The 18,427-nt window shown below is 37.3% G+C and overlaps 1 long non-coding RNA gene across 1 annotated transcript; it reads right to left on the bottom strand.

The window, feature by feature from the left end:
* Positions 1–1,304: 1,304 nt before the first annotated feature.
* On the bottom strand, positions 1,305–4,226 carry LOC143661746 (uncharacterized). Its single transcript, XR_013164797.1, has 3 exons — positions 4,050–4,226; positions 1,800–1,937; positions 1,305–1,524 (listed from the first exon to the last, which is right to left on the bottom strand). It is a non-coding gene; the product is annotated as an uncharacterized LOC143661746 (long non-coding RNA).
* Positions 4,227–18,427: the final 14,201 nt, after the last annotated feature.

The following is an 18,427-nucleotide window of genomic DNA, read 5'->3' as shown; positions in this document are numbered from 1 at the left end:
ATCATGCCACTGACCTTTAATCTTACTCTCTTTACTACTAACTGTTATGGTGACATGGCAAGTCAAAGTGCTTTGTGTTTGAATTTCTTCACTCAAACAAACAAAATATAAAGCCTTCCTCACTTACCTTGGTGTTTTGTGTTAGAATCAAATGAGTTGATACTTTATATGACAAAATCTAAGAGTGTGAAGTTTTGTCCATATATACAATTTTATTACATGGTAGGATGGTTCATTTAGGAAGAAATGTCTCCTGTAACAAAAAGAAACTCTGTCTTATCTGTCTTATTATTAAAAGTCAACATAATGGATTTTGGAGGATTCATTTTTGAATATAAATCAGCTTCTGTAGGAGCTTTTCTTTTTTCCTTGAAAGTTTTATCTCATCTTTTTGCATATGAAAAACTCATCAAACCCTGAGTAAAAGAAGAGATTCAGTCTGGATGTGATCTATGGTGCTGAAATTTCTATAAGTACCAGATGGGAGCAGATGACAAAAATAATGAACTCTCCTCTTCATTAGCATCTTAAAGACAATGTCATACCCAATCCTTCCAGGTGAATGAAGGGGGTCATGAGGGACAATGGCAAGTGTTGGATGTGGAGAAATTAGAGACCTCATCCATTGCTGGTGAAAATGCAAAATGGCTCAACCATTTTAAAAAATTGTTTAACAGTTCCTCAAAATGTAAACATTGAGTTACCATATGACCCAGAAACTGTACTCTTAAATATATATCCAAGGGAAATGAAAATATATGCTCATATATAACTTTGTACACAAATGATCTTGACAGTATTATTCATAATAGTCCAAAGGGGAAACAACCCAAATGTCCATCAACTGATGAATGGCTAAACAAAATGTCATATATTTACACAATGGGATATTATTCAACCCTAAAAAGAATAAAGTGCTGATATATGCTACTACATGGATGAAACTTAAAAACATTAGGCTAAATGAAAGAAGCCGTACACAAAAGACCACATATTGTATAAGTTCATTTATATGCAAAGAGTGGACAAATTCATAAAGATGAAGTAAATTTGTGGTTGCCAGGGGATGGGGGAAGGGAGAGAAACAGTGACTGGTAACAGGGTTATCATATGCATTTTGGGGGGAATGATGAAAATATTCTGGTATTAGTTAGTGGTTGTACAACTATTTGAATATATGAAAAACCACCAGATTTTATGTTTTAAAATGGGGAATTTTATGTTGCATTAGAATTACATCTCAATAAAGAATTAAAATGAATATATATATATATATATATATATATATATATATATATCTTGACTTTTTTATTTCCATTCCTCAATGCATCTCTGAAGTCCAGCTATATTTACTGTCTTAGGTTTCAAGTGTACCCCACATCCTTCTGATCGAGTTCTCTTTTGTATATCTTATGAAAGTCCTTTTCTTTTCAATCAAATTTCTAAGAGCAGGGACAGGGCGATGGTGGCTCAGTGGCAGAATTCTTGCCCTCCATACTGGCGACCCAGGTTCGATTTCTGGTCCTGTCCATGCAAAATAAAAAAATAAAATAAAATTTTAAGGGCAAAATAATGGGAAGCAAGCTTAAGACAGTTGGAGATGAGACTAGCAGTATAAATACTATGATAAGGAATTCTGTATGCCCTGGAAAACTATTAAAGAGTTTTGAGCAAAGATCTGGTGTGTCCAAAATAGTCTGAGAAGAGGATGAATCTGATACCAGCATGTAGTAGGAATCAGAGCCAGAGCTTTCCTGTCCTGAGCTGTACTAGTACTGTTTGTCAAGTTCATCACTTACCCCCATTGCCATATGGAATTTTTTTGCCTGGAATAATCTGTAGAGTCCTGAATATGGATGATGGAAAACTTTCTATTTGTTTTGATAGAAGAAAGTTTCTGTCTGTCTTCAAATGTTAGTTTGACCCGATGGGAAATTCTGTCATAGAATCATAGAATCAAACATTTTGGAGCTAGAAGGAAAAATTTAGCTCAATTTTCTTACTTTCAGATAAGGAAAATGAGGTCAGAGCAGTTTAAATGACCTACTTGAGACCATAAAATGAATTAACTCCTTAACATTGGCTCAGGGAAAAAAAGAAAAGTCTAAGACATTATATTTGCATATCTTCATCTCACACTTATTTTCTTCCTTTATTTCACCCCTTCAGTGATACTGAATAATTTATCTTTAGTTATATTCAATATGCTTATACTTTCTTTTGATTTCACAAGCATCAATTTCTTTCTCGTCATAGATTGTAATCTCTGAACTCAGACAGCTTATCTTTACTCCATTTACTATTTTGTTTTTCACTTAAAATATTATTATATATGCAGTTGCTGTTTAATGAATGAAACTTTTTCAAGTAACCGGGTACAATTCAAGAAGGTATGGCTTCAATGATTAGACTAATACCTTAATTTTCTGAGAGATCTCATACACGTGTGACATATTTGAGAAACGTTAGAAACAATGAAGAATATGACATGTTCCACATTAATCATTATTACACTAAAAGAAAAAGCTGATCTAGGAGAGGAGTTCTGAAGTCAAATATATTTTGACAATATTGGTCTAAAAAAAGTGAATTAGGTTTCCTTGCTGCAGCATAGCAGAGGATCTCAAAACTTTAACATACTACCATTCATTGTGAATCCACAAAGTTCGTAACACTGATCTAGATGATGTTTTTTTGATGAACAACTTCTGAAAGCAGTATTCTGTGTAACTTATTTTTGAAAATGTTTAACAATTTTTTTTAACTTTTTCTCTTCATTTCCAGATCTCTGTCTCTATTAAGAATTTTGGCAGCAAAGTTATGTCTTTTAATCTTTTCTGCCTGATTAAAATGACTGATCCTATCCATTTATATGGAAGGATAAAACTTCAAATGAAGATGATGACTCAAAAATCTGAGCTGTTTCTATTACTAGTGTTGAATGAAGTAGAAGTCCTCTAAATCAGTGATGTCCACCCACTGATAAAAGTCTCCAGGTTTCTGTGATAAAGTTTTCATCAGTCAAAAAATAACTTACAGAAAAATAGGAAAAGTATACTGTTCTTCTCATAAATCTAAAATCACTTAAGGATTCTTTAAAAATTCTAAGTCTGAGACCATATTCTTTCTTTTATAAATCAATGATGAGAATTCATGGAAGTATTATTTTATTTTGTCTTGTTTTGTTTTGTTTGAGGAAGAGCTTGTTTGTAAATAAACCAGTAATTAATATGGATCAGACCATAAAACTTTCCCCAAAAGCCTGCAAAACACTGCAGTAACTCAAGGCTGAGCAAATACTTTCCTGAGTCTTTGGTCTTGTAAAAAATTTATGCTTTAAAATAAGAAATATGGTATTACAACCTCAAAGGAAAAAATCTCAGTTCAACTGACTGATTTTTCTGACCGATTTTTATTAAGTGAATTCTTCTCAGCTTGTTCAAGAGACATAATCAAACACACATGAGACAGAGGTTTTCAGACTAACCTCTGGTGTAGAAGAAATTTCACTGCATTATTATTTTTTAAGTTCTGGAAATTCTTAAATGGTTTGAAAGAGTTTGTGAAGTTCTTCTCTGAAAATCCAAATAAACTGGGTCTTTATTTAACAAGGCCGTATTCATTGTACTTCAAAGACACTATAAGACTGAAATTACTTTCTCCTTGAAGATAGAAAGGCAAGAGAAATTTAACTTAGAGGAAGCTAAACTTTATATATATATCTCCCATATTTATCAAATATATTGACAGTAATCAACATATTTTCCTACTATCTTGAGAGTGAAAACAGTTGGTAAGAGTATTATTTTCCCAGTCATGCACTCATGTTAATGAGGAGAAGACAGCAATAATCAGTCAATTTGTAAGAGCCCATTTGGAAGCCAGTGGCAGCCACTGGCCCTCATGTGTCACCCTGTCTGAGGAAGCAATAACCCTGGGAATGTGGGAATGAATACTGATTCCAAGGCTCCATTAGCAATGAACTCTATTAAAAGGTAGAGAAATAAAATGGAATTTGGCTGATTCATAAATTACAATGGAGATTTTACCTAGTGGTCACTCAAGGGGATTTGGAGAAAATGTGGAAAACAGGATAAAGCCCTCATCAAACTGGGTGCTGGAAACATGTCTTATGGTTTTCAAAAAAAGGATTAGGGGGAGATTCTTCCAGCTACACATCAACGACCTTGGCGACAGACTTGGAAAAATGTATGGGTTATTTGTGAGCACCTAGAAACAAAAGCACAAATGACTGGAATAAAACATTGATTCATTAAGAACAAGTAAGAACTGAAAATCTCTATTTCATTTATGTTGGAGTACTACATTAGGAAGGCATGTAGTAGACATAGTTGTCAACTTTAGCTAGATATTTGATGATGTCTATTTGTCAATAATTGTCATATTTTGATATGCAAAACATGAATTAGGGGCAAGGAAAATTAATTGTACTTTACACACTTTACTGACAAACTTATTGAAACTATCTATGAGATTTTGTTTCAATGTTCATATATCACCCATCCCTCATCTTCCCATTTCCATCTAAGGACATGTTCAATCCTTCTTTTCTCCTACGCTTGGATGACAAATTTTCTGTTATTGTCAGACCTCCTGGGTATTGTGTGATATGCTTGTTCATTGTACACATTGAACTATTAAGCAATGTTGGTATTATTGAGTAACTGACCTCCCTTCCCTGGAAGAGAATCATCTCTTAACACATCTTAATTTTCACCCAATTTTACTGTGCCTTTTCAGATTCTGCATCCCAGTAAAATTCTTCCAGAAAGAAGGCTATCGTCAACCACATTTTTCATGATTTTTGTCACCCTATCTGCCTTTTATCTTTGTTTGGGCTTCAGCATTGTGCTCATCAGTGGCAGTGATGATTCTCCATGAAGAGAAATGTTTTGACGTAGACGTACAGTTCAGAGGAAAATGAACAATTGCTAACTGGTTCAAAATATCATTGTTCTAATACCCCATTATAATATGAGACAAAATGTTAGACACTAGGCTGAAGAATGACTTCAATTCCCTACAATACATTGTCTAGATCAAATCTGTCTTTGTGTACACAAACCTAACCGGGTTAAACTAGCTTAACCATTGAATTAGCACAATGAAAATCAAGCATTCAGGAGTTAGATTAATTCAGTAGTTGTGATCTTCGTCACCACTGGTAAATGACCTCTGCAGTTGCATTTCACCTCCACAAAAGACAACCTTAATCCTAATCCCTGTCCCTGTGGGTATAAACCCATTTGAAAATAGAACCCTTTGAAGATGCATTATCAATTAAGGTGTGGCTTCATTTATGAATAGGATCTTCCAAAATTTTATGTAGGTGTGATCAAATTGAATCCAGCTGGGCCTTAATCTGTATTATTAGAGGTCTCATAAAAAAAGAGGGAATTCCCATGCAAAGAAAACCACAGGAAGTAGCCAGAAGTTGGCAGAAACTGGAAGAGCAGGTACAAAAAGAAGAGGTCATCATGAGATGAAGGCAGAGATGTAATAAGTCAGTGAATCACGAGGATAGCCGCAGGCTGGCCCCACAGCGCTCGGGATTTTGGGCAGAAAGTGTGGCCTCACTGGGTTTGACTTTGGACTTCTAGCAACCCCAACCATGAGACGGCAAACTCCTGTTGTTGAGCCATCCAGTGTGAGGTATCTGTCATAGCAGCCCTGTCATAAGACTGCACACACCCCGATTCCCCACTTCCCACCCCCACACCACACACACACACACACAACCCAGCTCAGTGGAAAAAGTTTGTTTGGGACTTGTTAGTTGCTTTCATTTTCTTTATTTTTAAACTTTTCTTAGTGTAATATATGCATGTAGTTAAAAGTTTGAACAGTACCAAAAGGTTTATAATGAAACTTAGTAGTTTTCTTTCCTACTACTTTCCACCCGTTCTAGTTTGCTAGCTGCCAGAATGCAACTCACCAGAGACGGATTGGCTTTTAATAAAAGGGGATTTATTTCATTAGTTCTTCAGAGGAAAGGTAGCTAACTTTCAACTGAGGTTCTTTCTAACTTGGGAAGGCACAGGGCGATCTCTGCTGGCCTTCTCTCCAGGCCTCTGGGTTCCAACATCTTTCCCTGGGGTGATTTCTTTCTGCATCTCCAAAGGCCTGGGCTGAGCTGCGAGTGCTGAGATGAGGTATGCTGAGCTGCTTGGACTGTGCTAGGTTGAGCTCTCTCATTTAAGCACCAGTCAATTAAGTCAAACATCATTCATTGCAGCAGGCATGCCTCCTAGCTGACTGCAGATGTAATCAGCAACAGATGAGGTTCATCTACCATTGGCTCCTGTCCGTAGCGGCAGAACTAGTTGCCTTCACCTGGCCAAGTTGACCCTTGAATCTAACTACCACAACCCCCAAACCTACTCCCTAAATTAGCACTTTGTTTCTTCAGGAAATGACGTTCCTGTTTCTAAATTATATGCTTCACTGCTATTTCTTGAGGAAATTTCATAAAAATTTCTTATGTTTTAGATATTATCAGGTTCTGGAAAAAAAAGGTTGCCTGCATTGTCCTCGGCTAGTGATTTAATATTTCTGCACATCAATTTCCTCACCTGCAAAAGAGATAATACCAATCCCACATAGTTGGTGCAGACATTGAATGAAATGACACCTGGGATAGTGCCTGGAACATGCCTGGCCGCATAGTAAATTCTCAATACATGCTAGTTGTCATTGATGCCATTATTATCAATCACGATTTCATTGCTCTTTCTAGTCAATTCATTTTACAACAGATAAGGATGCATTGACCTAAAATCACTTCCATGATGTAGTATGCATTAGGTGCTATGAACAACTGCCTGAGACAGGGCCCACTTATTTACAAGAACTCGTTGCTGGAACCTGAAGCAAACATTGCACCAAAACATGAATATAAAACAGAAAAAAATGTCATAACTGCTTAATTGATTGCAAAATGCATTATTCTGTTAACCTGACAAACGTAAACGTATTCATTATTATCTGTAAGTTATACTAGAGTGCACTTTTATCAAATATATTGACATGAACTGGGGCTCCCGAAGGCCATGTCCCATTCTCCTAATGGGGTCATGTGTGTCTTTTTATAATTGAACAATCAGGGTTCATGCTGCTATCACTCTGACACTGTGCATTATAAACTCTTTACAAAGTATTTTCTTTTCCTCTGCATAATTTTATCTCCACATATTGCTTTCCACTCCCTCCTGTTTGATCATCTTTCTCACAAGTAAGCTCTTCGCCAGGATCTCTCTCCCAGAGCCCTTCTTCTCTTTCCTTCTCTTAACTTATTTGTCCTCAAGAGCTGCCACACAACCACCATCTCATCACACCCCTTCCTTCGACGGGGTGGGCTGTAACTCCGCTACACTTCATGTCTTCCCGGTTCTCGATCTCCTTATGTCTCCAAAACCACATCTGTAAGCAGCTTCATAAGAACGTATGTGGGAGATGAATTTAACAGAAAAGTGTATGTGAGTATATAATTAGCTCACTTCAGAAAATGTTAGCTTCAAACATTTCTAGGTTCAACATAATCCCCTCTCAAAATGTGTGCAGTATTTTTCCACTTGTTTTTAACATCCAGAAATTTTGATGACAGGTCAACTGCTGGTCTGATTATCGTTTCTTTGTAGATGACCTATTTTTTTTTCTTCTGAGAAAAGTTTAGAACTATATTTTAATCCCTGGTGTCCTGAAATTTCTTGATGAGATTTATTGTATTCTGATTCACTTGGGAATATTTCTGTGGCACAGAGAGGAACAAACCCCAACCCTCAACGAGGACACTCCTCCCTCTACCTCATACTATCGGGTTAGCTGCCTGCATTTTGCAGGGTTAATTGCTTCCTTGTTGGGGTCTAGCATTCTTTATTAAAAGGGCATTTGTTTGTGCCAGCATTCCCAGAAAAAATTCTGGGAGTCACTGCTTGAGGTTGAATAAGGAGTATGCCCAGTTGTGAACCAAGCTTTGTAAGCAGGAAGTGAAATATGCTGAAAGGTTTAGCTGAAGTCTCAAGGTCTAGCCCTAGGGGGCTACTCTCCAGGAGCCACAGGGTCCCCAGTCAGAAATGAGGGGCTTTGGGGAAGAAGAGACTATCATAGTATTAGGTATAACCAATCACTAATATTATGATAAGGGTTTTTTTCCTCCAAAATTTTCATGAACTCAGGGGCCCTCCCAATCGAGAAACTGACAATACATCTACTATTTCTCAGAAAATGTATTGTGCTCCTTTTTCTCTTTTTCGTCTGGGACTACTATCAGTTATTTATCAAAGTTCTTTCCTCCTCACTTCTAATCCTATATCTGCCACTCCTTTTATGTTTGTACTAGAAGCAAGCATGTCAAGAATCCTCAGCCCTTCTCCCTGCTCTTCCCTCTTTTTTATCAGTCTCTAAAATCTAGACGAATGAGACTGGTTATTAGATAAGAATTGAAACTGTTATTTTTAACCACAGGGAAGGGAAGAGGATTTGTTGCATGCATATAAGTACAAATTAATATGTGCGTCTGCATTGGTAGCATTTCAGAGCATGCCAAAAATAAACAAAAATGTCAATTTGCCCCTCTCCCCATCTTCATAAAGATGTTAACTGTTGGAATTCCAGAATATACTCAACGTTCAGACCTTAGATTAAATCTTGTGATTCTAGAGTAATTGTTTCACATCTCACTGTTGTTAATTGATAGTCTGAAAGTTTCTATTGGGGTTGTGCTCACATTTTGTATTCTACGCACACTGGAAATATTTCCTCCCTTCCTATAATTATGTCTAAGTAAAATTTGCAGTGGTCCCATAATCCTGATATCTATTTATTTCTTAAAATTTTTTTTTAATTTTTTATTAGAGAAATTATAGGTTTACAGAGAAATCATGCATAAAATAGAGTTCCTATATATCAGCCTATTATTAGCACCTTACATTAGCATTGTACATTTGTCACAATTGATGAAAGAACAGTTTAATAGCTGTACCATTAACTATAATCCATGGTTTGCATTAGGGATCACTGTGTTGTACAGACCTATTTTTTTAATTTGTATTCTAGTAACATACACAACCTAAAATTTCTGCTTTTAAACACGTTTATGTATATAATTCAGGACTGCTAGTTAGATTCCAACATCACCACCAACATCACCACTTTTCCATTACCCCAAATAGAAACTCTATACAATTTAAGCATGAATTCCCCCATTCTCTAACCCTACCCAGCCCCTAGTAACTATACTTTAGTGCTAACTGTATGGATTTGTTTATTCTGATTACTTCACATCAGAGGGGTCATACAATATTTATCCTTTTCTGTCAGGTTTATTGCATTCAACATAATGTCTTCAAGTTTCATTCCAGTTGTCACATGTATCAAAAATTCAATCCTTTTTATGGCTGAATAATATTCCATTGTGTGCATATACCATGTGAAGTAGTTTGCAAGCTGCAGGAATGTGATATTCCAGAACTGGAACAACTTTTTAAAGGGGAATTAATAAGTTGCAAATTTAAAGTTCTAAGCCTATAAGCCTGTCCAAACTAAGGCATCCAGGGAAAGCTACCTTAATTCAAGGAAGGCTCATGTATCTGAAGCACATCTGTCAGCTGGGAAGTCACGTGGATGGCATCTCTGGCCCCTTGCTCTGGGGGTCCACTGGTTTCAGCCTCTGTTCCTATGGGGGCTCCTCACTTTGCTTCTCTGGAAGCAAAAGAATGTCTCTGGCTGACATTCATCACTTGGCTTGCCTTGGTTCACTCCAGGTTCTGGCTTAACATCTCATGGCAACGTTTGCTGGGCTCTAAGCATCTCCAAACATCTGTTTCTCTGTTCTGCAAGCGTTGGCATCTGTCAGCTCTGTTGTTTCTGTCATTTCTGTCTCTCTCCAAAATGTTTCCTCTTTTAAAGTATTCTAGTAAACTAATCAAGACTCACCCTGAATGGCCAGAGTTACATTGCCATCTAATCAAACCACAATTGGGTGTAACATTTCCCTGGAGACAATCTAATCAAGGTTTCCGATCTACAGTATTGGACCAGAATTAAAAGAAATGGTTGCCTCCACAAGATGGAATCAGGATTAAAACATGGCTTTTCTGGGGTACATAATCCTTTCAAACTGACACTCCATGTTGTATTTATCCAATCATCAGTTGATGGACATTTGGGTTCCTGCCATAATGCCACTGTGAACATCAGTGTGCAAACATGTTTGAGACCCTGCCCTCAATTCTGCTAGGTATATACCTAGCAGTGGAGCTGCCAATTCATATGATAATTCTATACTTAACTGTCTGAGGAACCACCTAACCGTCTTCCATAACTGCTGTGCATTTTTACTTTCTCACCAACAAATTAAAGAGCATTCCTATTTCTCCACATCTTCACCAACATTTTAAATTTTCTGTTTCTTTTTGATAGTAGCCATTCTAGTGGGTGTGAAATGGTATCTCATTGTGGTTTTAATTTTCATTTCCCTAAAAGCTGATGATGTTGAGCATCTGTTCATGTGTTTATTGGCTATTTGTAATATCATCTGTTTTACATACTAGTGATAAAACAGATAAAGATTTAGAAGATGTGGAGAAATAAGAACACTTTAATCTGCTAGGTATATACCTAGCAGAATTGATAGCAGGGACTCAAACACATTTGCACACTCACAGTGGCATTATGGCAGGAACCCAAATGTCCATCAACTGATGATTGCTTTATCACTAGCATATTCTGAATGTTAATCAGTAAAAATGCTGATTCCACCAGGTTAGCCTTGCTCTCTGAGAGGCAAAAACAAAATGTGATCAGAGCTGCAGATTTGATGGGCTCTAAAAGTGAATGGATGTGTTCTGCTTTTAAGAGTGTTAATCAAAATGCCGCAGATTGATGCTTTTATAGTCTTAGACATGTTGTTCCAAATAAAACCTTGTTGATAGAAGTCTATTAGCTTCTACATAAGATATTTAAGTGTAAAGATAATAGTATAAAGTTCTTCCACGAAGAGTTTGTGTGCTGGTTTGAAAGGATGTATGCCCCCTGGAAAAGCCATGTTTTATCAAAATCCTATTTCATAAAGGTAGACTAATCCCTATTCAATACTGTATGTTTGAAACTGTGATCAGATCATCTCCCTGGATGATGTGATTTAGTCAAGAGTGGTTGTTGAACTGGATTAGGGGACGACATGTCTCCACCCATTTGGGTGGGTCTTGATTGGTTTATTGGAGTCCTATAAAAGAGGAAACATTTTGGAGAATGGGAGGTTCAGAGAGAGCAGAGAATGCTGCAGCACCATGAAGCAGAGTCCACCAGCCGGAGACCTTTGGAGAAAAGGAAGGAAAACACCTCCCGGGGAGCTTCATGAAACCGAAAGCCAGGAGAGAAAGCTAGCAGATGACACCCTGTTCACCTGTGCCCTCCCAGCTGAGAGAAAAGCCCTGACTGTGTTTGCCATGTGCCTCCTCACTTGAGAGAGAAACACTGAACTTCATCGGCCTTCTTGAACCAAGGTATCTTTCCCTGGATGGATGCCTTTGATTGGACATTTCTATAGACTTATTTTAACTGGGACATTTTCTTGGCCTTAGAACTGTAAACTAGCAACTCATTAAATTCCCCCTTTTAAAAGCTATTCCATTTCTGATATATTGCATTCCAGCAGCTAGCAAACTAGAACAGTTTGTTGGTGTTTTTTACTCTTCTTTACCATACTCTTCTTTACTTTCTTCAAACACAAATACTGTCTTCAAATGATAAATTTAAAAAGTTGTTTGCAGACAACTATGAGTACAGGTAAAATCTAAAGCTGATAGATAATCTGGGGTGAGAAATCTAAAAGAAATTTAAAGAAATAATTACAGAAATAAAAATGGTCTTATACCTGTTGAAAGGTTTAGCTAATTCAATTTAGACTATATTAACAGCAGCATCTAAAACTCCATGATACAGCACACTTCCAAATGCTACTGATTCCATATACTTTCTCTAAATTTGTCAGAGTCTTTATACCAAATGACTCAGTTTACCATTATCCAGGGTCATGGGTCTGACAGTAAGGGCAGCAGAACTCAACGGAGAGCAGAGTAGATGCCAGCAAAGAAGTCATTTTCAAGGCTGAATAATCAGAAAGCTCCAGGCTATAGCCATCAGAAAAATGGTGTTCATATCTCAGCGAGTGAGAAACTGAGCAAACAGATTAGCTTCTGAATAACTTTCTTTAAAAGGTTGATGCAAATTTTGGTAGCTAAGTACTAGATACTGTTTGAATTGGAAAATCATATGCATATGGAATTCAAATCAGAGAGAGTGAAATAGTATTTGAGGGGTTGAATTAGTCCATGGAGGAAAATCACCCCCCTGTCATGTTAATAAAGAATTCCTTACAAAGACAGAGGCACCTGTCAGACAATAATGGTAGAAGTGGCCCCTTAGCGTAGATAGGAAAGCTTGGAACCTGACTTTGGTAAGAGGATATAAAAGTTAGAGCTGATGGTCCAAACACCTGACTATATTGCTTCATCTCATCCGTATGCCCCACTCAGTAGAGAAGAGCCTCAAGCACTTAACTCCAGTAAGGGTCCTCTCCTAGGTCAACTGCCACATTGATGTCCCTTAGGAGTTTTGCTGCCTTCTTCATCTGCTAATGGACTCTCTAGACTGCCCAAAGCAGCCCTGAGATGACATCTGCAGCTCCAAGGGTCTCCTTGGCTCACTGAGGCCAAGTGGTCATGCAGTTTATTTCCACTCATGGTGTTCTTCCATCTCTAAGGGAAACGAGGAAGAAGAGTCAGTAAAGCTGCTTAGAGAATCTGTTTTTCACTTCTAAGTTCTGCTTCCCAAATGACCTTTGAGTAAAACAGTCTGCCTCAGAGGAGAGTTAAGGCCTTTAATTAGAGTTTTGAAATCCTATTCAAAACCAGCATAATAAAGTTCTAAATCTCCAGCTTTGCCTCTGAACTAAATCCTTAAAATATTTTTGAATGGTTTCTTAATTTCTTTGTTCTACACTCTTCAGCACTAATTCATTCTCTTTGTTTAAATTACTCTCTGATTGCACTGGATGTGGTTAGAATTAGGAAAGTGTCTCAGTAGATGTGACTATGTAATTTTCAAGCAGAAAAAGCTCAGCTGACCTTACGTTTCATTTAGCTCATACCATCCTCTCTTGAAAAAGAAAAAAAGAATCTGCAGTTCATTAATATTAAATGAACAAGCAGGCAGGTACCTCATTAAGGCACAGAACCCATTACCGTTGACATCACAATGATGCTCATTGGCTTCATGTAACAGGTCACAAGTCTGTGCTCTGGTTTTCTCCAGCCCTCAAAGAAAATGCAGGGACAAGTCAATTGGCACCTGCAGTTCTCCTGGAAGTAGACTGAACAACTATTTGCAGTGCATTAAATTATTAAGCACAAATATGCTTTAGATATGGAAAGTAGTATCACTAAACTTCTTTTCAACTTGTAGCTCACTTAGACTTGGTCTTCTTGGGGCAGCAACGATATCATTTATTGTTCAAGAATATTAATATTTAAATCCAAGAGAAGAAATACTTTGTGGGCATTCTAATACCATCCAGTTCTTCTCTAACACTGTCTGACAGAATTCGGTATTGTAAATCTATTTTAAATAAAGGCTGTTATGTATGTACATAGTGGGCTTGGTTTGGGTTTTTATTTTATTAAAACTCTGTTAAATCTTAGAATGTCCAAGTCATTCTACTGCTGTTATAGATTAAAAAATACTCTGCAATCTCAAGTCTTGGCTGTGGTGCCACAGTACATTTGAGAACTGAGATCCACCCAATTTCCTCTCACCAGGCAGCTCAGGGTAGGGTTTCCCACCAATGTAACTGGGAATTAGAAACAGTCTGCAAAATTCTCAGCACCGAAAAAGGTTTAAAACATCTTAAATGCATGCGTTTGTTCACTAACATCTGTTCTTTATTTTGCAAAACAAACTCTCCCTTTTATTATTTATTAATTACATAGAAACATGGTCATTAATGGACCGCCTTAAACAAGAGTTATACTTAACATCACCAAAAGCAGGACAAGTTGGCCTCACATACGAACTTTTAGAAGTGATACATTATCATCTGTGTAATATTCTTGCCAAATTAATTTAACTTAAGACATCCAAGTAATTAGGGAACATCCTAAAAAAATAAATGGCCTACAATTGTCAAAATGCCAACACCATGAAAGAGAGAAGAAACAGAAAAACGTCTTGTCTTAACAGATACTAAATTCAATGCAGTGATTATATTCTGGATCTGAAAAGTAAAAAGCTAGAAAGCTTACTGTTGGTAAAATTGGGAAACATGTGAAATTACATGTCACATAATACTTCTTGACCACCTTTCATTCTCTTGACCATGATGAGCATCAAGAAGCACCCCCAGGAGTATTTGATAGAAAGTACAGTACCATGATATCTATGGCTTACTAGCAAATTCTGAACACACACACTCACACATACAAATCTGACAAAATGTTAACAATTGGGGGATCTGGGTGTAAGGTATTTGAGTATTTCTTACATGGTTCTTTCAACTTTTCTGTAGGATTAAAAATGTATCAGTTTTATAGCTGGAGTAAAACCTATAAATGCCGCTGGTAATTTAACTGAGGAAATAAGTGACTACAGATTATCCAGCTCCCCGAATCTCTAATCTTGCTCCCAGCCTGTGATACATCACAACAACCTCGCAGTTTAACACAAGAATGAAGTTTGCTTAAGTATGCACATAAATGTTTTCATCATTTTGTTTTATAAAACCTGCCATATATTTGTACAGGGAATTTCCACCTCTTTAAGACAAAAAATGTTTAATTAAGGATGTCTTATTTCCTGAACTTGTTTAACTGGACATTAGTAGAGACTGAGAACAAGGGAGACGATCATATATTATGTAAAATAAGAAAGAAGTGGGTGCATCTATTCACAGCTGAAGCAAAAATGAAGTGGGAGGTCTCATATTACCTAACTTTATAGCATATTACAAAGCTACAGTAGTCAAAACAGCATGGCTCTAGCATAAAGGTAAGTGCAATGATCACTGGAACTGAATTGAGTGTTCAGAGCCACTGAACATAGCCAATTGGTCTTTGAAAAGGCTGTCAATTAAACTGGGACAGAGCAGCCTCTTCAACAAATGGGGCTTGAAGAAATGGATATCCATATCCAAAAGAAAGAAGGAGGACCCCAGCCCATATCTTATACAAAAATTAATTCAAAATGGATCAAAGACCTAAACATTAAGAGCAAAGACCATAAAACACTTAGAAGAAAATGTAGGGAAATAGCTTAAGGATCATGTGCTAGGTGGTGGTTTCCTAAATCATACACCCAAACCATGAGCAATGAAAGAAGAGATAGTTAAATGGGATCTCTTCAAAATTGAACACTTTGTGCTCCAAAGGACTTTGTCAGGAAAGCAAAAAGACAGCCTATGCAATGGGAGACAATATTCAGAATCCGCATATCAGATAGGGGTTTTACAGAAAGAATGTATAAAGAGATCCTACAACTCGACAACAACAACAAAAACAAACAACCCAGTTAAAAAAATGGGCAAAAGACATAGACAGACACTTTTCTGAAAAGGAAATACAAATGGCTTAAAAAACATATGAAAAGATGTTTAGCCTCACTGGCTATTAGGGAAATGCAAATCAAAACTACAATGAGATATCATCTCACACCTATTAGAATGGCCATTAAAAAAACACAAGCAGAAAACAACAAGTACTGGAAAAGATGCGGAGAAAGTGGCACATTCACTGTTGGGGGGAATGTAGAATGATGCAACCACTCTGGAAGGCAGTTTGACAGTTCCTCAGAAAGCTAAATATAGAATTGCCATATGATCCAGCACTCCCATTATTAGGAGCTGAAGGCAAGGACATGAATGGACATTTGCACACCACTGTTTATAATGGCATTATTCACGATTACCAAGAGATTCAAATGGCCTATATGTCCATCAATGGACGAGTAGTTAAACAAGCTGTGGTACATACGTACAATGAAATACTGCACAGCTTTAAGACAGAATAACGTGATGAAGCATGTAACAATGTGGATGAATCTTGAGGACATCAGGCTAAGTGAAATTAGTAAAAAAAAAGGACAAATACTGTATGGTCTCACTAATTATGAACTAACATAAAGTTGAGAACACAGGAGATAAAAAGGGGGTAGAGATTGGGCATTTGATGCTGAAAGAGTACAGAATGTTCATCAGGACTGATTGGAAGGATCCAGAAATGGACAGCATAATACTAGCTGATGGTAACACAATAATACAAGTATACTGAACAAAGCTGACTGTGAGTGCGGTTGAGGGAGGAGGGCTGGGGGGTGCGTACGACACCAGAAAGAAAAAAGACAAAGACTGGAATGGTATAACTTAGCAATGCCTAGAGTGGACAATCACAGTGATTAAATTTTCAAATACAAGAATGTTTTTGCATGAGAGTGATAAATAAATGTCAACAGTTGCAAGATGCTGAAAATGGAATGGTACACTGGTATAGGGGGTGCAGGGGGCGGGGAGCCAATCACTGCAAAGTAGAACCTATAGTAACAGTAACACTGTAATATGCTTCCATCGAATGTAACAAAGGCAATATGCCAAAGCTAAATGCCAATAAGCCAGGGATTTGTAGGAGGGGTATGGGATTCTTTGCAGAGAAATGGAAATGTCTTTGTATAGATTGTGGTGGTGAAGGCATGGCTATGTGATTATACCAGAAATCAGCAATATTTTTCCATAGGTTGGATAGCATAACATGTGAATAAAACTGTTTAAAAATGATTAAAAAAATGAATCTTTGAAAGGGATGGGATGGAAGATGAAGAGACAAAAGTTGGAAACACATTATAGAATAAGACCAAAACAGTTGACCTCAGAAGACTGAAATTTGCTCCCACCGGTGCCAAAGTTTTCTGAATTTCCAGTGAACATTATAAGATGACCTCCCCATATCCCCTCCCCAGAGTGGAATGGTCAGAAGGAAGCAGTTGCCAAGTAAGGAAATACTGGTGATATGTGATGACAAATATAAATGTCATCTGGAAGCATTTCACCAAGTGGTAAACACTGCTTTCCCTTTCATTCACAGAGTATGCAGTTGATTATATATTGACTGGATTTTCAAAATTGGGTGTTTCATTTTAAAAAGACCCTCGGGGAGCTTGTCTTAAAAAAACGAACCCTCGTTAAATATTGCACCAGTAAACAACAACCATAGTAACAAAAATATAAGACAGCTCCATGAAACAGCACAGCGCACATGGGCTTGCATGCTGGACAGGACAGATTAAATAGGAGCACTCCTCTGTGCTTGAAAACCAAACAGTTGTTGGACTGTGTCAGTTCAGAGTAAGCAAGAGATTTTATAGTCATGAGACCTTGAGCATTGTTACCTACCTCTGATTTCTTGATGGCCCTGCAGATTTAATGGAGAAGCATTGCTCTGGAAGCCCAGACATTCACTGAGAAGCAGCTCAGTTATTCCTTGGTGAATACACAGCTGCTGTGATGGCATCTACACCAACCTCCCATTGTGTCACCCTAACATAAAAGCAAAAGCCTCAACTTCAGTATCAGACTTTACCATTCCCACTGGACACTTCACAGAGTGGCACATTTACCTCTTCACTGGAAAATCTGTGTAGAACCTGATCAAGAATAAGAAGTATTAATGTAAAAATCTTCATCCTTTTAGTTATAAAAAATAAAATATGCTGATCTTTTAAAAATGTGGAACTGACAAAAAAGAACACGTGAAAATTCTCCTGAAATCTCATTAAACAGAGGAAAGCATTATTAAAATTTAAATTTAAATACTTCTAGGGTTGATTACTTTTTAAAGTTCAAATTTCAGTGGACGCAGAAATAAATCTGCTTGCATCAAAGCCAAATCCTTCAGAATGATTACATTGGATTGAATAATTTTTCTCTGCTCTCAAATACCTCTCTAATAATGAAAAGGTTCGTGAGCATTTTTCTGTAACTGCAGAATTATATTTCTAAGCTCCCTTACAGCACATCTCCGTGGTCCAGGTTTTTAGCCCTCTTGAAAACCTCTAAAATGTGTAAGCACTGGAGGAACATCAGCTCTGGCTGAAATGTGAAATACCAGAGGGACAGAGGCTACATTAATTCAGTCTCTTCATATTTTGTAAGATTTACTGTTTCATTTTTTGGAGAACTGAGCCCAGTGAATATAGAAGGCAAAGAGACGTTCACTATGACTAAAACTGGGCCCCTGGTATCTCACCTTCCCTTTTCTTCCTCCCTGAATTCAGTTTCTAGGGCAGCGTGTTCTATGGCAGTGTGTGAGAACATCCCCAAACAAATGAGCAGTCCAGAAACTCAGAAGCTTTCCTCAAAACTCAC

This window comes from Tamandua tetradactyla, chromosome 17 (genome assembly GCF_023851605.1).
Source record: "Tamandua tetradactyla isolate mTamTet1 chromosome 17, mTamTet1.pri, whole genome shotgun sequence".
Classification (NCBI taxonomy): domain Eukaryota; kingdom Metazoa; phylum Chordata; class Mammalia; order Pilosa; family Myrmecophagidae; genus Tamandua; species Tamandua tetradactyla.
This window is presented reverse-complemented; position numbering and strand designations above follow the sequence as displayed.